Source organism: Falco cherrug, chromosome 2 (assembly GCF_023634085.1).
Source record: "Falco cherrug isolate bFalChe1 chromosome 2, bFalChe1.pri, whole genome shotgun sequence".
Lineage (NCBI taxonomy): Eukaryota > Metazoa > Chordata > Aves > Falconiformes > Falconidae > Falco > Falco cherrug.
Window position 1 is genome coordinate 33,104,052 of NC_073698.1, and position 14,242 is coordinate 33,118,293.

The window sequence follows — 14,242 nt, forward strand, 5'->3', positions numbered from 1 at the left end:
CAATAGCAGTAAATTCCTCACGACAGAGGATTGTCGTTTACTTGTTTAATGTGCTTATCTGTTTTAAGCACTACCTTAATGGTAATTCTAGAAGTATAAGGCACAGAATAGTTTCTGTACCTAAACGGTACAGTACTGAGACTCTATAGCATGTTACTGGGAAAGTCGATATCTTGTTCCTGTGGGTGAAACAACAGATCATCTTAACGGGAAATGAAATGACTAATAGCAACTGGCCCGCACTGCTCCAGTGACAGGCCAGCTTGTTGAGAGTGGTTTGGCGACTGATAAGATAAGGGAATGGAAAAGAGATGTTGAGAGGCCGTTTCATTGAAGCTTAAACAAGTCTCACACACTGTAGATTGCTTGATGTCCTGCGCTAATATTTCAGTTTTATTATTAACCAGAAAAACAAAATCAAATCAAAGTTCCCAAGCACAAAAAACCAAAGTGAAATTTCCCAAGGCACAATAAACCAAAACAGGCTAAATAAAAATATGCTTGAGGACATGCATAATGTATTAACTGTATTTTGCTTCATTTGTAAAGAGCAAAAGAGAACAAATAACCATTGTTTTGGCCTCTTACAGGCCTTTGTCAGGGACAACTTCTCTGAGTTGTTCAGTGGGGAAAAGGATTTTTAAAATCATTTTTTCATAAGAGTTTTTAAAGCTGCTTTACAAATATCTATTAACTGTTATATGTTCTTGGGTTTTATTGGAAGCAGGAAATGTTCAGCTCTCTGACTAATTGGAGGAAATTTATGCCACAAATAAAGCAATCAGTTTAAACCTGCAAGTCTGTCTCTAGCCACATATCCTTGTTCATGAAAGTGGGTGCTACTGAGCTGTACAGAACAATTTACATGCATGTGGGCTGCCAGGACTGGACCTTTAAACAGCCTCTGTGATATCCTCCTCAAAATTGCAAGTAATAATTTAGAAGCTTTTTTTTTCTTCCTATCTTAGTCATAAATCCTCTTACAATGTAAATTTAAAGATTGTATTTTAAAATCAAGTGTTTCAGGGTTTTTATTATCTTTTTTTCCTTGAGGGTTGTATGCTGCAGATGCTTTAGAAATCAGAGCCGCATTTCCAGTGCAGAAACAATTGTTCTGGCTCACTTGCTGTCCTTAGCCTGACTCCTGTCCACATGCTGTCTAGTCCACACCCAACTGCCTGCTATTTTGTGCCAGAGCTTGCTGACCCAGCCATCACTTAGAAAGTTGTAGGAAACATCATCAAAATCTGTCCTAAACAGAATAGCGTGGGTTTTCTGAGGGACTTCACATCCTCTTCTGCACTTAAAGCGCTATATACATGCTGTGGTGCTGTTGCTAGATGGAAACTAGTGTTTTTAACAAGTTGACTTTAAAGGTGGCAGATTCCAGGCAAACAAAACAAAATAGATTTTCTTTCTGTTCTAATTCCTGTTGCATATATATACCTGGATATCTAAAGAATTTCAAACCTTTACCTGAAATGACCTTTGCTGAAATCTGGATATTTGTCTTGGCAAACTTGTAGTTAAGTGTATGTAAGGTTTTCTTTTGTTGAACTAATTCTCAAAATGGGCTATGGCTTTCTCTGTGACCCCTTTGCACCCTATGGAAATCCCTTTCTGAATTTTTAATAGGTTCTGTGTTCAAAAGCTTAAAACCCTAAACTGAAATATTTCTGTGTAACTGGAGAGCATGTACAAAAGTAGAAGCTTGTATTTCAGAGGAAAGCCCCACTTGTGTTTGTAGGGTGCAAAATAGGCTGCCGTACATGCAGACCACCCCTGGTTTTGGAAATGCTTTATGAGACATTTCTTCCCTCACTAATTTCTTTTTTCTGTGATTTTTAATATGCATGTGTACTTGGAAACACAGAAGTTCGGCTGCACAAATGGCTGCTGTTCTTTGAAAGTATGGCTCTTAGGACTTGGCAGCTGGAGGCCCTGCCTCCATCTTTTCCAGAGGTGACCTCTGTTTGTACTTACACAGTCTTCAGTGCAAGAGCTGCCTGTGCAGCTCTTGTGATATGCACATTACATGTGATGGGCACATTACAAAGGCACATACAAGTCACTTGCAGGCCCAGGAGGAATCTGTTCTGTTTAAAACATGGCCTTAATTTACATGGCTATAGTTGTATGAGTGCAGACACTTTGCAATTTTAGTGTTTGTGCAAGAACAAGTCCTTTAAGAATTTATTCCGATACAGAATTCTTGCAGCCCTTCAGTGTTCCGTGGATGCAGGCTGGTTTTGCAGAAACTTCCCACATGCAAGGCTATAGAGACTTGAAAGGGTGCCATCAAGATTTTTCCCTTGGAAGATACCCCCTAATATAGGATTACTGATTGGTTCGTTTGTTGTTTGTTGGGGGGTTTTTTTGGTTTTTTTTTTTTTTTTTTCCTTGGGTAGGGGTGGGGCAGGGGTGAGGGTGTTAGTTTTATTTCATTCACAAGTTTTTCTTTACTGAAAGCTTTTTACCAGTAGCTGCGGACTCCAAAATCAGTGGTAACATGGCAAAGATGGCACATCACAAATCTAACAGATCCTAATTACACCTTTGTTGTTTAGAGTCTCTGCCAGGCTGATTTCTGCCTAAAAAGCTGCTTACTAAACTGGAAGTGAACAGTCTGGTGATACGGATAGGAAACTGTTCAGAAAAATAATGACCCTTCCTTCTGTCAAGGGCATCTGCCTACTTGTTACTGCAATGGCGTGGAGTTGCACAATCCCTCAGGTGTCCTCACTGATTCTTGCTGATAGATAGCTAGAAAGCCTCCTCTCATCTCAAGCAGAACATATTGTATGTGAATGTTGGCATGGCAAGACACACATGTATCTCCTCCAAGCTTAATTATATGACACACAATGACTGGGAGTGAAAGTGGAGGACAGCAAGAAGCTCCAGCAAATCTCCTTCCCAACAGTTTATGTAGTAAGAAATAGCCTTTGGGAACAGCCACAAGCACTGCTCATTCCTCTAGTCTGTAGTCCAAAAAGGAATATATTTCCAGATCGTGGCTTTGCTCTTCTCTAAATAGTTTAAGACAGCAGTTTTCAACCTTAGTTGTGCCGTTAACCTCTTCCAACCACAAGAATTGCTTTGTGGATCCAGTCCCATCTGGTTATTTTAAGTAAGTACAAACATGGCAAGTGTTTCTACACGTGCTAGAAACATTTTGCAACTGTGTTTAAAGTCATGAACCTTGTCTATAAAGAAGGTAGTTCAGTCCAAAAGACCACTTCCCTCTACATAAAACTGATCATCTGATAACCACCAGTGCATAAATTTTGCTGGGTCAAGGACAAGACTTTATTGTAAGTAAATCTCTAGAAGAAGCTAGTATCAAAAGAAATCAGAATAAGCTTTTTGAAAAAGGCAGCAAAGATAAAGCAAAATAAAAAAGAAAAAGCAAAAAAGAAAGTAAGTTTGTATAACTTACTAACTTCTGACATTTTAGTGCCTTCATTCCAGGAAGATTGAAGAAGTAGATGATGTTTCTGATCTAGAAGGGACTTGTTGAAAACCTTGTCCACATAGTAAATCCATGTTGGCACAAAAAGTATCTATGACAGATAGTTACTCATCTGAACAATATCTTAAATATTAACTAGAATTTGTATTTCATGTGTAGATTTCCCAAATCATTGTACTGATCAGGAACTTCTGCCAGCTGCTTCAGTGCTTTGAGCACTATTCTTGATATAACAGCCTCCTTCATTCTCATTCTTTTCCTATAGTAACAAAGTAAGAAGAAACCCAAGTTTTGCTTTCCAATGCTCTTTATGATCAGCTCTGGGTATGGACTCAATTTGTGCTGCTGTTGGCACTGTAAAAAACCCATATGATAATGCAAAGTGGCTTTTTTGTTAGTAGAGCCAGTGTTTGTTGGTCCTGATAAAAGCATTCTCCTTCAGGCTGTTGTTTTCTCTAGACTTACTGCTGCTACTGTGTCTCAGGCAGACTTCATGGTCTTAATACTGAAATGGCTCTTTGCTGAGGGAGTTACTCACAAAGGTGATAGATACATCACAGTTTTTCCTGCCATGTGCATGTGCACTTCCTTCCTGGTATCTCTACCAGATAAGGATGAAGTAAGGAGGGTCAGGGGAGACCTTATCACTCTCTGCAACTACCTGAAAGGAGGTTGTAGTGAGGTGGGTGTTAGTTTCTTCTCCCATGTAGAGGTGATAGGACAAGAAGAAATGTCTTCAAGTTGTGCCAGGAGAGGTTTAGATTGGATATTAGGAAAATTTTCTTTTCTGAAGGGATCATCAAGCAGTGGAACAGGCTGCCCAGGGAAGTGGTGGAGTCACCATCCCTGGAGGTATTTAAAAGACATGTAGATGTGGTGCTTAGGGACATGGTTTAGTGGTGGACTTGGCAGTGTTAGGTTAACGGCTGGACCTAATAATCTTCAAGGTCTTTTCTAACCTAAATGATTCTGTGATTCTATGTGGAGGGATCTGGGACTGTTCAGATGAAGAGAAGGTCATTGGGGGATCTTACTGCTGTCTATGACTACCTACTGGGAGGCAATAGATGAGTCAGAGCCAGACTCTTTCCACTGAGTACATGGTGAAAGAAGAAGAAGAAGCAACAGATGCAATTTGGAACATATGAAATTCTGATTTTACATATTTAAGGGAAAAAAATTCACCATGGGTGGGATCAAACACTGACATGAATTGCCCAGAGATGTTGTGGAATCTCCATCCTCAAAGATACTCAAAACTTGACTGGACAAGACCCTGAGCAACCTGCGTGTTGGACCAGATGACCCCCAAGTGTCCTTTCTGGTTTAAATAATTCTATGACAACCTTATCCTCAGAGGGAGACAGTAGATTATATGGGTAGGTTTGGAGGTCTAGGTGGGCAACTCTGGGAATCAGTCTCCAGAGAAATAGGATTTGGGGGGTGGGAAGGGTGGGTGGGGGAGGGGATATCGAATCACAGAATCATAGAACAGCCCAGGTTGGAAGAGACCTCAAAAGAACATCTGTCCAACCTTTTGTGGGAAAGGAAGCCTAGATGTGATTATCTAGCACCCTGTCCAATTGCATCTTGAAAACCTCCATTGATGGGGACTCTATCACATCCTTGGGGAGGTTGTTACAGTGGTTGATTGTTCTCACTGCAAAAAAAAAATATTCCTTATATCAAGATGAAACCTCTACTGGTGCAACTCGTACCTGTTGCCCTTTGTCTTTTCCATGTGGCTCCTCATGAAGAGAGAGCCTCCATCCTCATTGTAGCCACCCTTTAAGTACTGGAATACTGCCCTGAGCCTCCTCTTCTCCAGGGTGAAGAGGGGCAATGGCTAAATAAAATTCCCCTCCAGAGTTTCGTAAACAGTGCACTGGAGGAGAGGAGAGCAAGATGGTTTGCAGGAAGGTGAAGGACAACCCCCTGAACTCTAGCCAGTTCATCTTCGATTTTTCTTTTCTATTTTTGGAGGAATTGGAGAGGAACTGGGCACAGAATACAACTACTGACCTGTGGTTTGTCCAGGACACAGAGAACAGACAAATGATGTAGAGTGCTGGTTGACTCCTGTCCCCCTACATCAGGGCAGTAAGCAAGATCCTGAACAAGGAGCTCACAGCTAAGCAGGGCTGCCTAGTCCTTTGCTCCCTGCCCCTCTGCCTTCCTGCCTGCCTTCAGTCTTTAGCAACACCTAGGCAGCACAGCAAAGAGGCTGGGGAGTATCATTGCATTAGCCCTTATTAAAGGCTGTTAGCATTGTGTGCTGTGACATGTACCTGGTACATAGTACTTTTTCCTTAGGTTGCATGTTATCATCTTGGATGGATGTGAGCCAGTTTCCAGATCCTGCCCTTCCTCATTCCCTCCTGCTTGTCCAAAATCCAGCTGTATTCAGCAAGTGCAAAAGCACTGACCTACAGAGCCCATGACAGCCAGCTGCAGTTCCCTAGCCCCTTTCTTTCCTGTTTCCCTTGCTCATTTTTCAATTGAAGCAGTTCCGCTCTTTCTGATGCTCAAAACGGGAACCGTGCTTCTCAGTGCAGAAGCTTTCTGCCCCTGCCATTAGTCACGCAAGGAGTTCATGAGCCAGCTGCACCAGCTTAGGAAAAGAATAACTTGTACCATAAACGTGTGCAGTGAGAGCCAGATAGTCCATAATTCAGTTTTCAAGTCTATAACATGTTTTGCTCAAACAAATAACTAATTCTGTTCACCATTTCAAGTTTGTTACGAGCAGTGATCTCAGTAAGGCACTGTTCAGCAGCATATATCCTAAGAAGTCTTTATTTATGAGTACAAATCTTACTGTGGCATCCTCTGATCAGTAAAACAGATCTTTTGCTGTCAGGTCAGATGTTCTCCATGTCACAGCTGCCTGGGGAAAGGCAAACAAAAGCATTGGACTGCCCGTATGAATATTCACTTCCCTTCCTTGTACAGCAAATTGTTCCCAAATTGCTGTTCACTGATACCTTTGCCCCATGACACCCTACCCACAACAGGTTCCTGGACCAAAGAGTCACAAAGAAGTCAGCCATACAGTCTGGATTGCTCTGTGTAGTAAACAAAAGGCTAGCTTCCATCCTCTGCACGCTGGAGGAGCTGGAGAGAAGCTACAAATTACCAGATTTTGTGCTTGGAAAGTCAGTAGGAGAAGAGGAAAAGGGACCTGCCATGTGCAGAGATTTCCAAAAATGGAAACAGGCTCTGTACCTGGCATTGCAGTATTCCAAGTGAAAAAGTTACGTACTTTCTGCAATGAAAAACTGATCAATAAAGAGCACCTGTAGTTTTCTTGCCTTTTGGCTATCATACATGAAAAGTCCAGAGTCATCAGGACACCGCTGTTTACTATTTCCCAGCATCTGGCAAAGCTGAGTATGAACAAGTTGTGACCTAGGAATTTCTGGAAATTAAGAGAGAAATGTTTTTTGTTTGATTGTTTGTTTTTTTTTCTCCTCTGGAAATTTTTTCCAAAAAAGTAAATAGGACAGTAAAGGGATATTCCCTTCACTATCATGATACTGGTGAATAAAGATATACTAGGACCAAGAGTCTGGAAACAAAGGGACATGCTATGATAGAGTGTAACTTTGCTATGTGAATTAAAAGCAGATAGCAGAGAGCTACCTACAAGTGAGCAACTCTCATAGATAGCTCTTTGCTATCTACTTTTAATCTCCGTCAAGCCTAAGGGAACAGCGGTCCAAGGCATCAAGTGTCCCTGCATACTCCAAGCCAAGTGCTGGCTTGTTGGGGGGCCGGGAATCGCAGGGGTGGAAAAGACAGGCTGCCAAGCTGGTCACGCTGATTGAAGCAATTTTGCAATGAGCCAAGAGTTAAACCTTGAGAACCTGTGTCAAACAACCACCCTTTTGTAGTTCATGTGGTTTTTTATGCATTTGTACTGTTAAAAAATAAGTCTTATTTGGAAATAGGTCTTAATTTTCAAAGCTTTTAAATTTCCCTTTTTACGTACTATTCTTGCACAGCATAGCTCGTCTGCTGCTTATCACACAGGCATCATCTGCTGCTTTTAAAATGTACTGTAAGCTGTAAGACTTGCATAACAAATGCTACATTAAGATAATCAATCTCTTAGACCAGTAGGTCATGGCACGGAAACTGCCTGTTCATGAAAGCACAAGTTCCTCAGCTTTAGAAACCCATGAAAGCACGCAAATCACTCAAAACAAACCCACAGAGAAATAACCTCCCCTTCCCCACTGCTGCCCTGTGGTGGGAAAGACCTTTTGCTATCCCTGATTTCCCCCCAGAGTGAAATCTCATCCACCATTCAATACAAAATTAATAAAGGTATATAGAGCATGTTGAGCAAACACTGACATATCCCCAACGGTGAATTTACTTCCCTCCCATTCTGTTTAAAATTAATAAAGGAAAACAGAGCACACAAAACCGATGTGGGAGAGTGTAAAGGCCCACATATACAGCTCGCCAAGGCTTGGCACTGAAAGGGAGCTGCCACGCTGGAGTAAGCAGCTCTAAGCATTAGGCAAAGCGCACATCGGAAATGCCGGTTCCCTTTCTTGGCCAGGTTCAGGAGGGCTCCCTAGCAGCGTGCCTGGTGGTTTTGTCACTCGAGAGTGGGCATCACCTGGATTATTTGTTGTGTTTGCAATGTTACTGTGCCATCCTCTTCCTCCTACAGGTGATGTGTAAGATAAAAGATACTGTTACAATGGGAGGCTTGCTTGGCGGCACTCTGCCTTCCGCTTGCCTTCTGCCCTTTGCTCTCCTGAAGGCAACACTCCACTGTCATCAGCGTGCAGTGATGGGACTGTAAAAATGCTCTGTGAGCTGAATAGCCAGCTAAAGGCTTTGTCAGCTATGGTGAGAGTCCAGGGACTGCCAGAGCAAGGGAACACAGATACTATGAATGTCCGTGGCATTAGTCCCCTTCAACAAATTCCCCTGTTTTAGTATAGAAAATAGACGAGAGTCCCCAAATACCACCTGGGATAAATCTACCTGAACGGTTACCCAGCCCTCAGGTACCTCTTTATGAACTGGGAGACCTGGCACAAATATCAGTTACTGGGAAGATGGGCTCTAGCAGTTGTCCTATAGCAATTAAGAATAATCCTTTATACTCATAGTATCAATAACCTCCTCTTGACTGGCACATACTACATCTGTACCCTTCAGGGCCATGCAGACCTCCTCCACAAGTGTCAGGCATCGATCTGGCTGCAGAAACTTCCTACAAGCAATCAGGAGCAGTTGGAAACGGTCAGTTTTCAAAATGGTTATGACCACACGTTTCTGAAGAGATAAGAGTTGTCTTGTATTGCATTGCCGGCTTGAGGTTAAGGTTTCCTTTATCACTCTGATGTTCTGCAGACACCGCCGGTTACCCCCAGGTTTGCAGCGCTAGCTTCTCCCACCAGTTAATGCGTATTTTATGAGCCTAGAGATGCTGCTGCGGAGAGTGGAGCTGTGCCAAGAAGAGTTGTTCCTGCTTGTCTTCATCCTTGGGGTTTTTTTTTGTTTGTTTGTTTTTTCCCTATACTTGCAGCAGCTGAAGGAGGGGAATACTGTACCTGTGGCAAGAAAAAGCAGCCCAACCTGCTGTGTAGCGTGGTGGCTTGTGTGCAAATGTATAACTGCCTGGGAGCAATGTGTCAACCGTGTGTCTTAGGCTCCTCATATAACAACTCTTCACATTGCTTCTAAGAGATCCTAACCAGTCTGTGGCGGTCTGTCACAGGTCTTCAAATGGTACTGGCTGCCCCTAAAGTGGCATCTATTTGGGGACTGGTTTGCAAAGACTCTGGATCTGGAGGTTTTCAAGTTTGATCCTCCAGGTGGGATCAAATCAGTTGCTAGGCATCCATCCCCTTGTGCCCTGTGGGACAGACCCACAGCGTCTTCCGTCTTCCACCTCAGTGGGCCCTAGGTGTGTGGCCAAGCCACTAAGCCACAAATTTCAGAAGTGTATTTTGTTAGCAATGCCTTATAGCTAACTTAAAGTTGAACTGTTCATTTGGAGGAGGTGACTGTGTTTTAGGTAGGATGAAGCTGTTACAACAAAACATCTTCCTTCCATGAAAATCCCTTCCTGTAGGCGGGTCTTTAGTCATCTTTGTAACCTTTGTCATCCTCTCCTCCCTGGGGAGTCTTCTCTGTGACCTTTGCTATTCTACCAAGGCATCTCATAAATTATTATTCTTTTAAATGGCACTTAGGCTGTCGTGGTGGCTGCTAGCCTTGAAGATTTGCAGTCTACCCTGTAATTTTGAGAGGGGAAAAAAATATGGTTAAGTGACAGAAGAAATATTGTACTTCACGATAAAACTACTTTTGTGTTTCGTTTTCTTCTCAAGTCATTCATATCCCTGTCAATAACCTCATTCAGGTCAAGGGCTTGAAGCAGAGAATGGGCATAGTATTTTTGGTCAGACTGATGCATCTGAATATTACAAACATCATCTGTAAATTTGAAATTGGAATGAGCATAGTGTTAAATCCTCAGGCAAATAATATTAAGGCATAATAGATTACTGAAGTTTGCATTTCTTTTGGCAATTCCAACCAAGGCTCTTTTGGCTTGTTATTCCAGACTAATAAACCCACTCACACAAAGGGAGGTGCTCTTTATGGTTGCAGATTGGATCCCAGATTCTATAAACTTCATAGGAAATTCTGCAGGCCAAGTAGTTGAAATAATAAAGAAAAAATTAATCAGACACACATTAAATGTGAAGCATGGAAGAAAACATCTGCAGCACTCAGTGGACGTCTGGGTAACATACTTGCAGTGCTGTTTTGCCAGCTTACATCTGGAGTGGTTCATCAGAAGAGAACAGATGCTAGTGTGAAATAGGTCATCATAGCAGCAGGGCATCAGAACAGAGACATTTCTTTTTTTCTTGCAGTAACAGCTATTTCTTTTTATTCACACCAATTATGAAAATGTTAACCAAGTCTGAAATGTGAATGCATGTATTGTGACAAGCCAGTACTCTTAAAGGGCATCAAGGTAAAAACTAACCTAATGAGGAGGCATCAGAGAAGCAGTCCTTTTGCAGTACACGCCGAGTATCCTTTAACAGATGTAGTGACTATTTTTTGTTAAAATTATGACTTTTCTCCCCTTTATTTTTGTATTTTAATAGAGCTGTTACTGAATGCCTTCTTGGTGGCAAATACCCAGAAGTGGAGATGCTAATTCATGGGAGTTTCATCAGTCATTTCAAAGGAGAGGTCACATAGATAAGAAAAATGAACAGTACGCAGTATGTGAAGCAGTGACATTCAATGAGTCCTTGTCACTAGCAGCCATTAGCATGCAAGCCTGCTGTTATGTTTCAGTGCTTTATGTGCTTTTCTTGACCAGGCAGGGAGCCTTCGGAGCACTGTAGCAGTTAATACCGTGCAAGTTATTGTTTCTTTCTTGAACGCCTTATATTTTTAGTACCATTTAGATGCTTCTCTGTCCCTTCGTGCATCTAAAATTTTAAAGAGAATCAAAGAATGCATAATTTATATCTGTCCCAGAGGTAATGGAGTGACTCAATGATATCTGTGAAGGGGATGATTTTAAATTTCATGTCTTATGCAAGAGGTGATTTTTGTATGAAAACTGTAAAAATTGGCCTCGGGGATACCCAGATAATTATCCTTACAACAACGGGTGTAGATTCCAGGGGGATTAGAGCAGAAAGCTTTAGTGTCTTGTGTATCATCATCCCTTGTGTATCATGGTTGTCATAATCAAAAACATAGCAACTAAGAGATCTCGGGGAATATAACTTGTATTTTGACTTGGAATAGCACATGCAGGAGGCGTGAGAAGACAGGTTTGCTTTGACTCTGTTGAAGAATTCATGCAAGACATGATACATTTGTTTACTGCTGAAATTCTTTCCTTCGGTTAAGGAAAAAACAATTGTTTACTGATGTGGGGCAGAACCCATCAGTACATGCTTTGTCACACAGCACATTTTCACTAGACTACTTCTGGTTTCATTTACCAAAAGTCTAGAAGTGCCACGGCTAGAAATAAATGCCTCTTTCTTTGATAGGCTGTATGTTTGAAAATGCACTTTAAGGTCTGTATTACAGACAGTTCAAAGGGAATATAAATCGGTGCAGTATTTTCTCTCTTTTTTCTTTTTTTGCCATTTCAGTCCCACATATTCATTGCATTTTTATCAGGGCTGTTTTCAATAACATGTCTTTAAAAACAGATTACCATTTTGTATTTTATGTAACTTGGACTTTGTTATATTGAAATAATTGTTATGATCTTCCTGCTTCCATAGTTAAAATGTTTAACATCCTCTGAACCAATTCTACACTGACTTTCTGCATTGTGTATCCAAGGAGACAACTGATCTTATTTGCTTTTCCTTTAGAAACTCTCTAGTTTTAACTATTCTTTCCACTTCTTGCAGGATTGGCCATGAAAATTTGTAACGTTCCTTTGGAAATCCCATGATGGGGCTGCTGAGAAGTTACCTACCTTCGTACAGGTCTGTAAACTCTTCTGCATTCTGACTATTTCAGCATGTAGACTTCTGTGCTGAGTTGGGTTTCTTTTTTTTTTTTTGTCTTGAACACATGCAAACCAAATTAAAATATAATTTTATTTTACAGCAAGTGTTGTGGAAAATTATTTTTGTTTCTTGCAAAGTGTTTAGGACATAACTGTATTCTGTTACTGTTGTAAAAATGCAGAGTAACCCATTCATCTTTCCTTTGAAGTGAGTTATTGCAGTTTATACAGTTGAACTGCAGAAAGAAATTGGGCCTGTAAGTCATTTTCACCTCACCACTATGTCTTTCAGTATGTGTTGAAACTGTATTTTCCTAAAAGGCCCTGCAATCGATTGCTTCCACCCAGGTTGCTAATATGTGAGTGGCTGTCCCACAGCTGTAACTGTGGATGTTTCGAGAAGCACACTTAGCAAAGGGTCAGCAGAATTACTGGGGCTTTCAGGTCAGGAGGAGCTCAGGTTCATGGAAAGTTTAAGAAAATTTAAAAAAAAAAAAAGTTGATATTTAAGAGACTATAAAGAGCAGAATAATAATGGCTTGACTCCTGTAGTGTCAGCATGGCCAGGAGCAGTGAGGAACCTGTAGCTAATGTTTTGTCCTTGTCAGCTAGAACGATAGTGTTATAAGCACTGTGGCCTATGATCACAATGATTTAGAGAGTAGAAAACACTCCCCTGCATTTCAATATGTTTTTCTATGCAGCTATATAACAGAGAAAAATTTGATTTCTTACTGCTTTCAAAAGTAGTACTGAACAGCATTTTTATAGAAATCTGCTCAGAAAAACCAGTGGGAATCAACTTTTCCATCTAGGTCATCATATCTTGCTACTGGATCACACTTAGGGTCTGTGGGAGTTGTATCAAGCCCTGAATAACAATTGTCAAAAATGTTCATGTTTGGAATATGTTCTTTCATTTGCTTGGTTTACCTGAAAGCACTTTGGGTATTACTGCTTTTCTTGTTATTTCTGTAGTCACTTACTATTCCATTAGTCTATAGGAATTCTGCAGGGAAAGTGGTTTGTAAACCTTAAACAAAAACAAAACCAGGTGGATTTAGGGGATGAGAGGTATCTGATACAACTTCTAATTTGTTCTTGGAAATTATTATGGTTTGGTAATGCCTTTTAAAGCCAACCCAGCTCCAAAATGCTTTAGAAGCTCTTTGAAACTAGATGTAAACCTCACACAAGGCTACAGCTTCTGTAATGAGCAAAAGCCCTAGATCAGACTGGTTGAGATACTGCAGATACAGATCTGATCTTGATGCCTCGGGCCTATGTTCAGTGAAAGCTCTGTGTTCAATAATAAGTAGCTTTTCAGAATAATTGCACAACTGTTGAATGATCTGTGTCATGCTAAAGCTTTGACTGCACTGTTTCTTTCTTTAATGATGATATCCCTTAGGGTAAAATTTGTGGGTTTTCTTGGGGGGTGGGGAGGGGGAGAAAGAAGTGCAAACTGTGAAAGACATTTAGGATAATCGGAAAACCTGGAAAACTTGTTGCACATGTTGCAACGTTTGGGTTGTAAATCCTTTACTAGCAGCAGAAGCTTTATAAAATCTTTCATTCCAGACCTGCCTGTAAGCGTTTGAATCATGGCTCACCAAAGACTTCCAAGAGCTACTGCTAAATTTGCTGAAGCAAAGTGTGGTTGAGCTGGTGTTCTAATGAATTTGATACAACTGCAGTCAACAGCTGCTATACAAAGAAGGCTTAGGCAAGTCATTTGCCTATAACATTTTAAAAGTTTCCTTGTTTACAAGTCTGATTCCTGAAGAATAATGGCTTTGTGATATTCATAAAAATTAGTATTGTGCCATTTAAAATGAGGATAAATATAATATTAATTTTTATATGTACATATTAGATAGATGTATACCAAGCGGCATAAAGTAGTTTGGGTATGGCTGTGCTGCACCTTCATTATAATGCAGAAGCAAGGGAAAACCAATTAAATTAAAAGCCAAGACATTTCTACTGAAAAGGAAATAGAAGATGTAATTTCACCTTGGAAAGTATTGCCCCGAGGTATTATCAAAAGGTATTGCATTGAACCTTTGCAAGAAATAGATATTTACATCAATAAGGATGCCATCACAGATATATTTTTTATATTACACAGTAATAAAGCAATTACACAGCGTTGCCTGACTGAAGGCTGAACTCACCAATCCTCAGCTTGGGGTTTGGGTGAAGCTTCTTCTGCAGCTGTGTAGGTATCTCTTATA

At 40.8% G+C, this 14,242-nt stretch overlaps 1 protein-coding gene across 4 annotated transcripts in view; it reads left to right on the forward strand.

Annotated features, from left to right (window-relative positions):
* Positions 1–14,242, forward strand: part of ENOX1 (ecto-NOX disulfide-thiol exchanger 1) — a 369,866-nt gene that overhangs the window by 102,009 nt on the left and 253,615 nt on the right. For all 4 annotated transcript variants that reach the window (XM_055703149.1, XM_055703151.1, XM_055703148.1 and 1 more), the window contains exon 3: positions 11,905–11,982. The gene's annotated coding sequence lies outside the window, so the exon portion shown is untranslated. The remainder of the gene's footprint in view (positions 1–11,904; positions 11,983–14,242) is intronic.